The following is a 12,005-nucleotide window of genomic DNA, read 5'->3' on the forward strand; positions in this document are numbered from 1 at the left end:
AGAATTAATACCACCTACCTTATAGGGAGTTGTGAAGATTGAACAAAATGATGAACGTAATGTGCTTAGCATGGTGCACAGCACAAACATGCTCACACAATAACTACTCTCTGTTCCTCTGTTCATGTTGTTCTTCCTGCCTAGAATCATTTCAGCCTCTCCAAATTCTCTCCAGGCTTCAAGGCCTGGCTTAATTCCCACTCTCCTTGAAGAAGCATTTCCAGACAATTCTGGTTCATTCTTAAATTCTATGTCCAAAAGCTGTTGTTTCTAACCTGTTGACAATATATTTTATTTTATGTCTCATCAATTTGATTGTTCATTCTGAGATGCCTCTAGGATATCCAGAGGCTCCCAAACAGATATTTTTTTTTGTGGAGTCCCTGTATATATGTACATAATATTATTCGCTCAAAATCAGTATCAACATTATTCTGGTGACTATGAAAGAAATACCATATCAGTCAGCTAGAGTGATTTACTTGCCAGGTCACACTGCTAGAACCAGGACTCTGGGAGGACTCCATAGGTACAAGTCCTGAAGCTCTTTGGAACATCTGATCGACCCCATATTTGTGATAGAGGTTTGGAGAGTGCCCTGAAGGGGAGAAACGGGAATCGGGCCCCATGGGAGCCCTGTTTGGGATTGAGGCTCCTCAATCAGATGACACTGCCAGTCCTGGCCAGTTCTAGGCACTGGAGGGGAACTTAGAAATTTTTGAGGAAGTTGTTTCTGACAACCAGAAGCCATGCAGGACCTGGTCTGGAGTTGGGACAGATGGCACTGCCTGCCCAGGCAGTCCTCAGCACTGGAGGGGGATTTGGCATTTAAAAGCATGGGGTTCCCTGGATGTGGGATTGGGGCAGGGTCCTGATTTTCCAGATCTAGGGGTGGTACCAACTTCATTGTTTAAATTCTTTCTCTATATCAAAATTTAAGTTCTTTGAGAGAAGAGAGCATACTCTACTTTGTTTCCCAGCCCTCTGCTACAGCGCCAGGCACAGGGGAGTGCAAACAAAGAAAGTGTTGCATAGGGAGATCTGGTAATGTAGGGGCAGTTACAGTAGCATCCTTAGCCCCAAAGACTTCACCCTGCTTATAACACAGGCCAGAGGGACAACCCCTGTAAGCATGGCTTCAAGGCAACCCTGAAGTCTCCTGTGTGGTTGTCTAAGATGTTGGAGGAGGTGGACCTGAATAGGAGGAAGAGCCTGTGTTTTCTTCGGAAGCAGAACTTCAGGCACAAGAGGCCCACTAAGAGGGAGTCTTGTGACTGTGAGCAGATGGACAGGTAGATGGCACATGGCCATTCTCTGTCGCAAAACCAGCCTAAGAAAGCTAGGGCATTCCTGTCCTCCCACATACCTATCATCCTGAGATAACAAGACCCTGGGAATATTTGGAGAGGAAAAATAATTTCTTCTAAAAGGAATTTTTATTTTTGTGAATACACATTTAATTTTATCTCTCGTATGTCACCTCTCCTAACATGAATATGTGTGTGCGTGCACAGACACACATACACATACTCCCATATTTCCTGCCTCCCTGTGGCTCATATCTCTACTATTCTCCCCATAGTAGTTAATGTGGCCTTGAGGAAAGTTTCTTAATATCTCTGTGCCTCAATTTCCTTTTTGGTAAATGTAGGGATACATAATGACATTTAGCTCAAAGGATGAAAGGATAGAACAGATTTGAAAACCTCTGGCAAGATAAGTACTCCTTATAGGTAAGTTTCCTTCCATCTATTCAAAACCTGCATACACACACTGATTAATTCACTGATTCAGGCATTCATTGCCAAGTTCCACAAACATTTGTTATAGGCCTCCTATATGTCAGGCTCTATGCAGGTAGAGGGTCTAGGTCTCCCTTTCAATCTTGGAGAACATTAGTACCCTGATACCCCATCTTCCTATGCTGTAGAATAAGAATGCTGTGATTAAGAATGCTATTGATATCTTTGGAAAATTTGACCCTTCATGCAGAAGATTTTGGAGAAATTGTTAACATTATCTCACCCATTTACAAACTGTTAATTTTCGTTAGGAAAAGATCAGATTAGATTTTGTGCCATCTTAACAATCACATCTATTTTCCCCTCCTACTGAAATGTTTGTCTTCCTTTTATTGTTCTGCTGATTCTTCATTGTTATTCATATACCTCTGTCACTCACAATTCTACCCTTCCACAGATTGCGGAAACATTAGTTCATTAAACAAGTTCTGCCACTTCAACTGAGAAGGAAATGCCAGTCTCCATCTACTGTCTACTAATAAATGGAGACAAACAAAAAAACAAATACACAGGATAAATATAACTCTTGACTGATATACTCACCACTCTGCTGTTTGTATGATTACATTAATATTTTATGAAATTCATTTAAAAGCAAATGTATTCACGACTTATGGTTAAAGCCAGAATAGATAAAACTCCTTTTCTCCCTTGTGTTCAATAGGCCAAGAGTTCCATAGGCTAGACCGCCCAGCAGAGTTTACTAGAGGGCAGGTTGTATACATGATATTTCAAAAGCATCTAACACATCGATTCTTTTATTTATCTTCAATTATCAAGTACCAAAGTAGAAGTGGATTTCCAATGCCAACCAAGAAAATAAACATTGGAAATCAGAGGCCTTATGCAATTATTGTAGAATCTGAAAAAAAACAAAGAAGTTCAACAATTTAAAACACTTTGGGAATGGAACGCCAGAGAAACTCTTTCCGTTTTTCAGGCCCCTGCCAACAAGTATGTGCTATTCCTTTTTATATTAGGAATTCAAGCCTCAAAAGGAACTTTAAACTCATATAAAAGGGTTGTGGAAAAGGCCAAGTTATTCCCCCGAAGTCCTTTTCACACTAAATGCCCTGTTCTGTTTTTCTTTAACCATCTCTTCTTCTAGCACCCCTCTTCCACCATCTCCTTGACTCTAGACACAGACATAGATGGAAGGGGCATAAGGTTTGGTTTGTATGCCTTTTTCTGAATCATGGCCTTCCCAAAGTCCCAGCTCACTGGAAATACTGCAAATGCTGTGTATTAACTGGGTCAGTTTGTTCCTCAGAGCTGTAGCTCTACCACATGATTTTAAGTAATATTTTAGTACAGCTAAGCCTTCCTGCTGCCTATCAACTTCTGCATACTCAACCTAATCTAGAGTAGTTACCTGGCAATATAATTATCCTCCATTCTCCGTACACATCTGAGCAAGGGGGTTACAATGGAGGCAATGTCATTTCTATGTTGCTGTCCAGTCGTCCATATGCCCATCCATCCAATATTTTGGTGCCAGGCCCTGTACCAAGTGTTGGTGTTAAAGGAATGAACAAGACAAAATCCTTGACCTCATAGTCTAGTTTGGAGACAGCCATGCAAAGAGTTACAACATTGTGTCATCAATTGTTTTCATTTTACCCCAGTTTTTAATTGTGTGTTTATAATATACTAGGCATTATAATAAACATTTTATATAATCTTATTCCAAGAGACCTGTGGGGTAGGCAATGTTATTTTCCTTCATTTTATAGTTGAAGAAACTGAGGCTTAAAAAGGTTTCATTACTTGCCCAAGGTTACACAGCCTGTAAGTAGGGGTTCTAGGATTGAAATCCAGGTTGGCCTAACTCTAGTGCTCTTAACCATTACACTGCTTCTCAATGTAGGATGACAGTTGCTTTAATAAAATCAGGTATAAATTGCAGCAGGTATGCTGAAAAACATGACAGATGAGCATCAAAATGCTTCCAAATAATTCTTCCTGACTCTGGGAACATTTGCTATGGGAGTTTTGAATCACCACATAAAAAGTACACTACCATGCAGGAGAGACCATGTGGAGAGGGCCTAAAAGTAAATGGGGAGGGAGAGGGCCCAGCTGAGCCCAGTCTTCCATCTGTCCTTGAGAGGCATATGAGTGAAGTTGTGTTTGGAAGTTTCCAATCAGCTGCCTTACTGAGGCATCAGTTGACATCATGTGGAACAGAAGAATTGTCCATTTGAGTCCTGCCCAAGTTCCTCACCCACAAAATCTTGAAATATAATGAAATGACTGTTTCTAAGCCACTGGATTTTAAGGTAGTTTGCTACACAGTGATAGATAAGAATATCCAGCATGACTGGGGAGTGGAGTGGGATTGGTTAATAGAATTAGCCATTTTCAAAGAATGAGAATAGAATATACACTAAGCACCCAAACTAGAGTGACCACCATTTTTCTCAGATTATTGAGATGGTACTTTGGGATCCTGTGGAACCCCAGAGCCACTGTTTTGAGTAATTGTCACTGTACTGTTGCTGTGTGGAAGAGCCAGTTGGAAGAATGCCAGATGACTGACACTACTAGGTGTACTAAGACTACAGGTGTCTAGAAAACCTTAGAAACCTTAAATGTTGTCCATCTTTCATGTCTTTCAAAGATACCACACATGACTTGATCTTTCCTGGCAAGCCAGTTCAAACTGACTTTCTTCCCTTAAAATACAATCTCCACTTTTATGGTGGTGGGGTGGGGAGTGGTGATGTGTGCCCATAATACTAGCTACCCATTAATTGAGTGCTTCCAAAGTTCCAGGCTTTATACCCATCATGTCGCTTAATCTTTATAACAATCCTAAGGGATGGGAAATATTATTATTCCATATTTTACACATGAAGAAACTGAAGCTCATTGAGATAAATGTAAAAAGGCCATAGAGTAGGTGGCTCTTTCTCACCATGTTTATAATCATTAGTCTACAATGCTTCCCACAAAATTCATGGTCCATGGGCAGGAAAAAATGCCTCTTGTCAGATTAAACTCAGTGTCTACCTACTCAACTTGCAGCAGGCCTTCAAATGTTCCTGCCCAGTAGGATACCTTAGGGTTGCTTATATCCATACAGACTTTTCTGTTGAGATATCCAATATATGTATTGCTGCCATGTCAGATCATTTAGGGGCCTCTGTTTTTTTAAATCTATTGTTTCAACTTTGGGCCACAGGAGAAGTTGAAATTGTGGCAGTGTCGGAATTGGAGATAAGCTACGATAGGAGGTGTCACATCTACAATTCTGCTTGCCTTTTCAGAACCGGATTCTGGTTTGGGCTGTCTGGAAGACCCCTTCACACCTTCAGGAAAGCTCTACCTGCACTCAGGACTTCTCATTTGAGTCTCCTCTGTCCCATAAAAGCATTACCAATCTTTTACGTGTTCTAGAGAGCCTTTGATTCCCAGGAAGTAGTTTGCGCTCACTGTGAAACCACTGAAATGCAACCACAGATTATTCCAAAATAAGTGTTGCATAGAGGATCTAATTATATATGCATAATTACACTATTTTATAGAAAATTATGATTCTAATTCAGCTACACATTTCTGGGACATTATTCTTATTTCTTTAGAGTTCCTATAAAATTCATTGGAAAATTAAGAAGAATTATGCCTGAGTACTGAGAAATTTTAACCCACTACAGTCCTGACTGCCTTCACTCTACCCAAATCCTTGAAAGGACTTTTCAGGTAGGCAGTCAAAAGAAAGAACACAGCTTTCTAAGAGAAGCATGACCAAGCTGCCAGATGATCCTGGTCTTATCACCAACCCTCTTGGAAACTGAGCATATGTTCCCAAGTTTTGTATAATCTGTCCTGATTGCCCAGAATATCATCTGAAAACTTTCCAGCCCAGCTGGAAAGGTGAGGCATAGCTTGGCTAATGTGCAACAGCAAACAAGGTAGCAGACTGGGCTTGGGTGGGTTCTGTGGCATAATTTCAGTTCACTAATGTTCTCCCCAGTAAATCTCAACTCTGATCCCAAATCTCCAAAGAAGCTTTATTCCTTTAGTGCAAGCTTTTGCAAATATCTACCTTTGTAGCCCATCTTCCCCCTACTTCTTCCTGTTTTTACTGTGTTCTTGCCTTTTTAGAACATTTGACAGGTTCAGGGTCAGGCCCTTAACTCTCCTCCAGGGATGCCCTGAACAGCTTTGGAGGGGCATTAGTGGGGACATTTCCCACTCCATCAGTGGTTTCCAGATTTCTGGACTTTAGAGATGAATAAAATAAAATAAAACATATATATATGTTTAAGGTTGCCAACCTCTTAATTTGCCAAGGAAAGTCATGGAAAGCAAGTAACAAAGTAAATAACCAATACACTGTCACCATTCATGCAGTTCATAAAGGATAGAACATTTTAAAACCAAAAATAAAGAAACTATGATCTTAGAATAAAGCACAGTCCTTTCAATTGAGAAAATTTAGCTTTATGACAAATTCACTATATTCTTAATTTTTATATTTTGCAGCAGGCTAGGGAAAGTAATATCATTAATATCATTGACTTGTCCTGGGCTACACTCACTGTTTGCGCTTCTAGGATCACTCAACTACTTCACTCAGTATGCATCCCTAAATGAAGCTCCACAGGAAAATTTCTTTCAAAACTAAGATGCCATTCACAAAAAAGTATTAAGGATCATAAAAAGTTTCACTTCCCATGAGGAGTGGTATGTTTTCTCTTCATGGAAAATGCAAATTATGTAACTGATCAGATTTTCCTTTTTTGTTTTGGCTGCCTGGTCACAGGTACAGCTCAACTTTAGAAACAGATGGTATCCCATGACCTACACATCTGAATTCTAATTAATTCCCCTATTTGGTCTTTACCTTCTATTCTTATTTATATTTTACCAGATACCGGTTTCTTTTATTTGTAATTTTTCTATTTATTGTAATATTTCTTATAAGCTGCTTCAAACTTGTGAAATGAGGTAATGTAGCTCAAATCAATAGTTAACCATTCTCCCCATACTATATACCCTTGTACACCTTCCTGTCATTGATGTACTGTTTCCTCTACCGGACTGCTCTTTGTTCCTATTTTCACCTGACATATTCCTACATATTCCTGGGGAAATAATTTAAATGTTACCTCTTCAGTGAACCTTCCCTGACTACCAGCACCTACCTACTCCTTCCCTCCATCCCACTCTGGTTAGAACAATAATTTTCTACTTGTTTCTATATGATACTTGTTACATTGTAGTGTAATATTTACTTTGCTGCCTCTGCCACTGGACTCTGAGCTTGAAGGCAAGGATTGAGCCATGTCCATTTTGGATCCCCTTGACCCAGCTCAATGTATTATAAAGAATTAATGAATAAATGGATGAATAAAAGAACACATGAACAAAATGGGTGGGAAGCCTTTGAGCTGTTGTCAGTCCAGAGTCAGCTCATATATGAGATCAGGTTTTATTAAAGAAAGAATATAAGGGTTCTAAAAGCATTGGAGTTAGTATGTTCCATGAGAGCAGGAATTTTTGTCTTTTTCTATCCCCAGAGATTCTCACAGTGCCTTGCAAATAGCAGATATGGGTAAATATTTGTTCCATGAATGAATGAATGAATGGTCTCATCCAGATCACTCTTTCTAATAGTTTCCATGGGGTGTCTTTAGAGTGTCATCACTGGGTACGATTTAAGCTTGCTTTGGAGACAGATAATTCTATTGTGCTGGTTTGAATCTATTGTGTACCCCACAAAAGTCACGTTCTTTTAATCCAAACTTATGGGGGCAGACCTATTGTAGGTGGGATCTTTTGATTAGGTTGTTTCCATGGAGATGTGACCCTGCCTATTCAGGGTGGGTCTTGATTAGTTTACTGGAGTCCTTAAGAGAGCTCAGGGAGAGAGAGGGCTTAGAGCTGACAGAGACAAAGACGCTTGGAGGTGCAGGCAGAAAGGCATTTGGAGACACTAAGCTAAGAGATGTAATCCAGAGTTTGCCCCGAGAGAAGCAAGGAGGACCCACAGGAGCTGAGAGAGCTCAGAGATGCTGAGACACAAACACCCCAGGAGAAACAAGCAGAGAGACAGAAGCCAAGAGATATTTTGGAGACAGGCATTGAAGCCAGAACCAGCAGAGAAGCTCAGATATGTAATCCAGAGTTTGCCCCTGGGAGAAGCTAAGAGAGAAGCTAAGGCAGAAGCCCAGAGACATTTTGGAAAAAGCCACAGAAACCAGAAACTAAACCCAGGAGAGGCCCAGCAGACTCCAGCCGTGTGCCTTCCCATGTGACAGAGGAACTCCAGATGCCATCGGCCTTTCTTCAAAGAAGGTATCCTCTTGTTGATGCCTTAGTTTGGACATTTTCATGGTCTTAGAACTGTAAATTTGTAACCTAATAAGTCCCCTTTATAAAAGCCAATCCATTTCTGGTATATTGCATTCTGGTAGCTTTAGCAAACTGAAACATCTATTTAGCTGAATATTTTACATATGGTTGGCTCTCTGTGAAGCATCCACCATGATAATAAACCGTGCTCTCATTTCTCAGGATCCTAACATTATTTGCCTCCAAAAGCACACTCCATTTGTAGAGGATATAATAAATAATAGAAATGTAAATCTGGACCTCCTTGAGGAGCTTGTAGAGCAGTGGCTGTCATGTCTCACACATCCTCATTCTTTCTCTCTGTTCCCATCAGAGTTGAGTTTCTGGGTCCAGTGGGAACTACCTTCTTAAGAATGATAATGCTCACAGATGGGCAGAGTCTTTCTCTGGGAATAGGGTCCATACATCCACATTTTCAAGCATCTCTCATTATGGAGGAGACATATTCAATACAGTGGAGATGCCATAATGAGGGATTCTTATCTTCCTCTGGGACTGTACAAGATATGCTAAGGATATCTTAATTGAGGGAAGAACATAAAGGAAGCAGCAGACAGCATTCAATGAGTACTCCTTAATTGGCCCATCTTTGGATTCATCTGCGATGACTGGGGCAGAACAATTCTCCTTAACCAGAAGACCTATTTTTGGTACCTCAATTCATGTGAAAACTAACATCAGTCTTATTTACCAGCTTTGAAAAACAAATACTCTGCAGGGAGACAGCTGTGAGCCAGAGGGGACCTCCTGATTTGCCAACATTCTGGATTGACTTTATTTCATAGCAGCCATACAAAACACCAGGTTGGTTAAAAGGGAGCTCTACACCAAACCTCAGAGATGGCACTGCCTCTACTCTCCACTCAATGAATATAATAAGCCAGACATTGGCCTGATGACAGGTATGCATCCAAGAGACTCAGCATCCCTGACAGCATATATTTGAGTTCTCTGGGGGAAGTCAAGGAAGCTATGTATCATTTGTTTTTCATCAATGCCAAAAGTCTTTTCTATTGCCACAGACAGCCCAGATGAGACAGGACAAAGAAAAGTTTTCTGGGTCAGTAGGAAATGTCTGGAAGGGTGGAAAAGTAGCTTAATTACTGAGCATGACCTCGGGGAACAGCTCCATGTGGCTCAATTGCTCTTCTCTGTTTTAAGGAATCTTGGTGTGTGTGTGGGGGGGAGAGGATTGAGGGAGGGATCTTAGTCCTCATTCAGTTAATACAAAAAATAATAAATATGGCAGGCACCCTGCTTCCCAGACATTGCCAATAAGAAGGGTAGGTGTCATTGGAGTGTGGTCCAACCTTCCATTTTCGTGAATACCCAACTATATTTACAGGGAATAGTCACCAGCACTGTCAGATGTATACCATTCTTTTTACTGCCATTGTTCAGTGCTTCTTCAGGGAAAGATTTCACCTTCTGTAATAGTTATCCTCCAATGTTGTTAAGAGTACAAATGAGCAATAATTAAACTTTTTGCAAACTATGTATCAGATGCATACTTGTAACAATAATAATAATAGCTGGCGTTTATTGAGGGCTTACAGTGAGCCAGGCATTGTACTAAGACTTTACATGTATAACTTATTAATCCTCATAACAACCTTATGACATAGATGCTAGTATTAGCCCATTGTATAGATGAAGAAGTGAAAGCACAGAGAAGTTAAGAAGATTGCCAAAGGTCACACAGTTGGTTAATGGTAGAGCAAGGATTTGAACCTAGGCATTCTAGATCTAGAGCACATGTTCTAATCTCTCTGGTAAATTGACTTCCTAAAATAATACAGAGAGGAAAAAATCAGCTCACACATAACTGAAGTGATTTTACACATAGCTTTGCAAAGTATGTCTCAGCTAGATGTTATTGCCTGAAGTACTTTTAAGACAAGAAGGGAACCACTGAGCTAAATATCAGCATTTCTAAGACCAGGTTTTCAGAGAGTCAAGCAACTCTCCCTGGAGCACAGCTGCGATCACTGATTCACATGATTGAAGGCAGGACCATGAAAAGCCATTTCTTCCTAATTTTTACGAAAAAAGGATGCAGATGAGATAACTGAGGCACAGAGAAGTCAAATAACTTGTTTAAAATCATACAGCTAGCAAGCACCAGATCCAGGATTCAACCCCAAACAGTTTGACTTCAAGGCCTGTGTTGTTAAACACTAAGCAAGGTACTATCTCTGCAGAAATAGCCCTCTGAGCTCCTGTTAAATCCTACTCCAATTTTCCAGGACTATTACTGACCCCAGTTCAAGCTTTGGGTCTGTAATGATGGTTGGAGGATTCCTTACTCTCAATGCTTGGTCTTTTGTGCTCCATGTTATAGATGGGTGGCTAAGCACTAAAAGTTACTTTGTGAATATAGATTTATGCTTAGATGTGGTAATTTACAAAGTATCCCATATCAGTTAACAGTTAATCCACAGCTCTGTTCAGGGACCCCCTTGGCCTCAGAGCAGAACTGACCTCAAGATTTTTCCTGGGACATTTACCCAAATAGTTCAGACTGCCAATAAAGTGGGAATATTTAGGCCAAGTCAGAATGTCTAGTCACTGTAGACTATACGAGATTGTGACTCAGAACCACTCCATATGGAGCTATAAAATAATACATATATATATATAAAAGTTCAAATTCTATTATAATGAAATAATGAAGAAAGATTAAATAAAAAATCCCATTACTTCCTTTAGAAATGTCTATGAGAAATATAGTAATACTAATTTTAAAAGTATTTTAACAGCTAACATTTTTGAGCACTATGCGCCAGACCGCATGCCAAGCACGTTACACAGATTATCTCACTTAGTTCTCACAACAACCCCAGGAGGTAGGTACTATCAGTATGGTTTTATGAATGAGTAAATGGAGTCTCACAGAAAGTACATAGCTGCCTAAAATAATACAGTGAAAAAACAGGCTTGTAAGTCAGGCAGACTGACTCTAGGGTCTGAACTCTTAACCTTGCAATACTGTTTCCTGCTACAGTAACACCTGCTGATGCCAGATTGGCACAGCTAGTTGTTTAAAACACAAGGAGATACATGATCCAATCATTATAGCCCTCCAAAGACACACAGTTGTTAATTTCAATCATGGTTGGCCCAATGGAGGAGGATGCAGTTTAGCCAACTACAGCCCATGGTATAAATTACAGTTTGGCAGAACAGTTCTTTGCCTCTTCCACATATAGAATCCAAGCTCCTTTTTCCTCTACCCATTTCTCATTCACATACCTTCTTTCTTCATGTTTGGCTGGTTTTTTGTTTCTTAGCTTTCAATGTCTTAACATTTCTTGATTTATTATGACTATTGTTATTCCCTACCCTGCCTCACCCCCATTATAACTTGTAAGGATTTAAATTCTAGGCTGGAAATATGAAATTATACTTTGGGGGGAGGGTAACTAACTATATCTTTAAATGGCACAACAAAGGGCCATCACTTGAGATCTGTGTTTCTCAACTTTAATGTGCATATGAATAACCTCGAGGATCTTGTTAAAATGAAGCTTTTGATTTAATAGCTCTGGGATGGGGCCTGAGAATCTGAAATTCTAAACAGCTCCTGGGCTATGTGGATCACAGTTTGAGTAGCAAGGTTCTAGATTGGCCTGGTCCTGTTGTATTTTTAAGTGGAATCACAATTAAATGAATCTAGGGAAATTAATGCTTAGGATCTTTAAAAAATCCATTGCAGTCCCCTTCAGATGGCAGTTCCCTAAGGTCTTCACAAACCTATTTTAATGGTTAATAGCTCTGACTGTCCAGGAAGATTTTTAGTGTCTAAACTAAAACCATTCATATATTGTGCCATTTTTTCTTCTG

The 12,005-nt window shown here is 40.0% G+C and overlaps 1 protein-coding gene across 6 annotated transcripts in view; it reads right to left on the reverse strand.

Annotated features, from left to right (window-relative positions):
- The window catches only part of ENOX2 (ecto-NOX disulfide-thiol exchanger 2), a 393,140-nt gene that overhangs the window by 90,726 nt on the left and 290,409 nt on the right, over positions 1–12,005 (reverse strand). The window lies entirely within an intron of this gene.

The sequence above is a fragment of the Choloepus didactylus genome, chromosome X (assembly GCF_015220235.1).
Source record: "Choloepus didactylus isolate mChoDid1 chromosome X, mChoDid1.pri, whole genome shotgun sequence".
Classification (NCBI taxonomy): domain Eukaryota; kingdom Metazoa; phylum Chordata; class Mammalia; order Pilosa; family Megalonychidae; genus Choloepus; species Choloepus didactylus.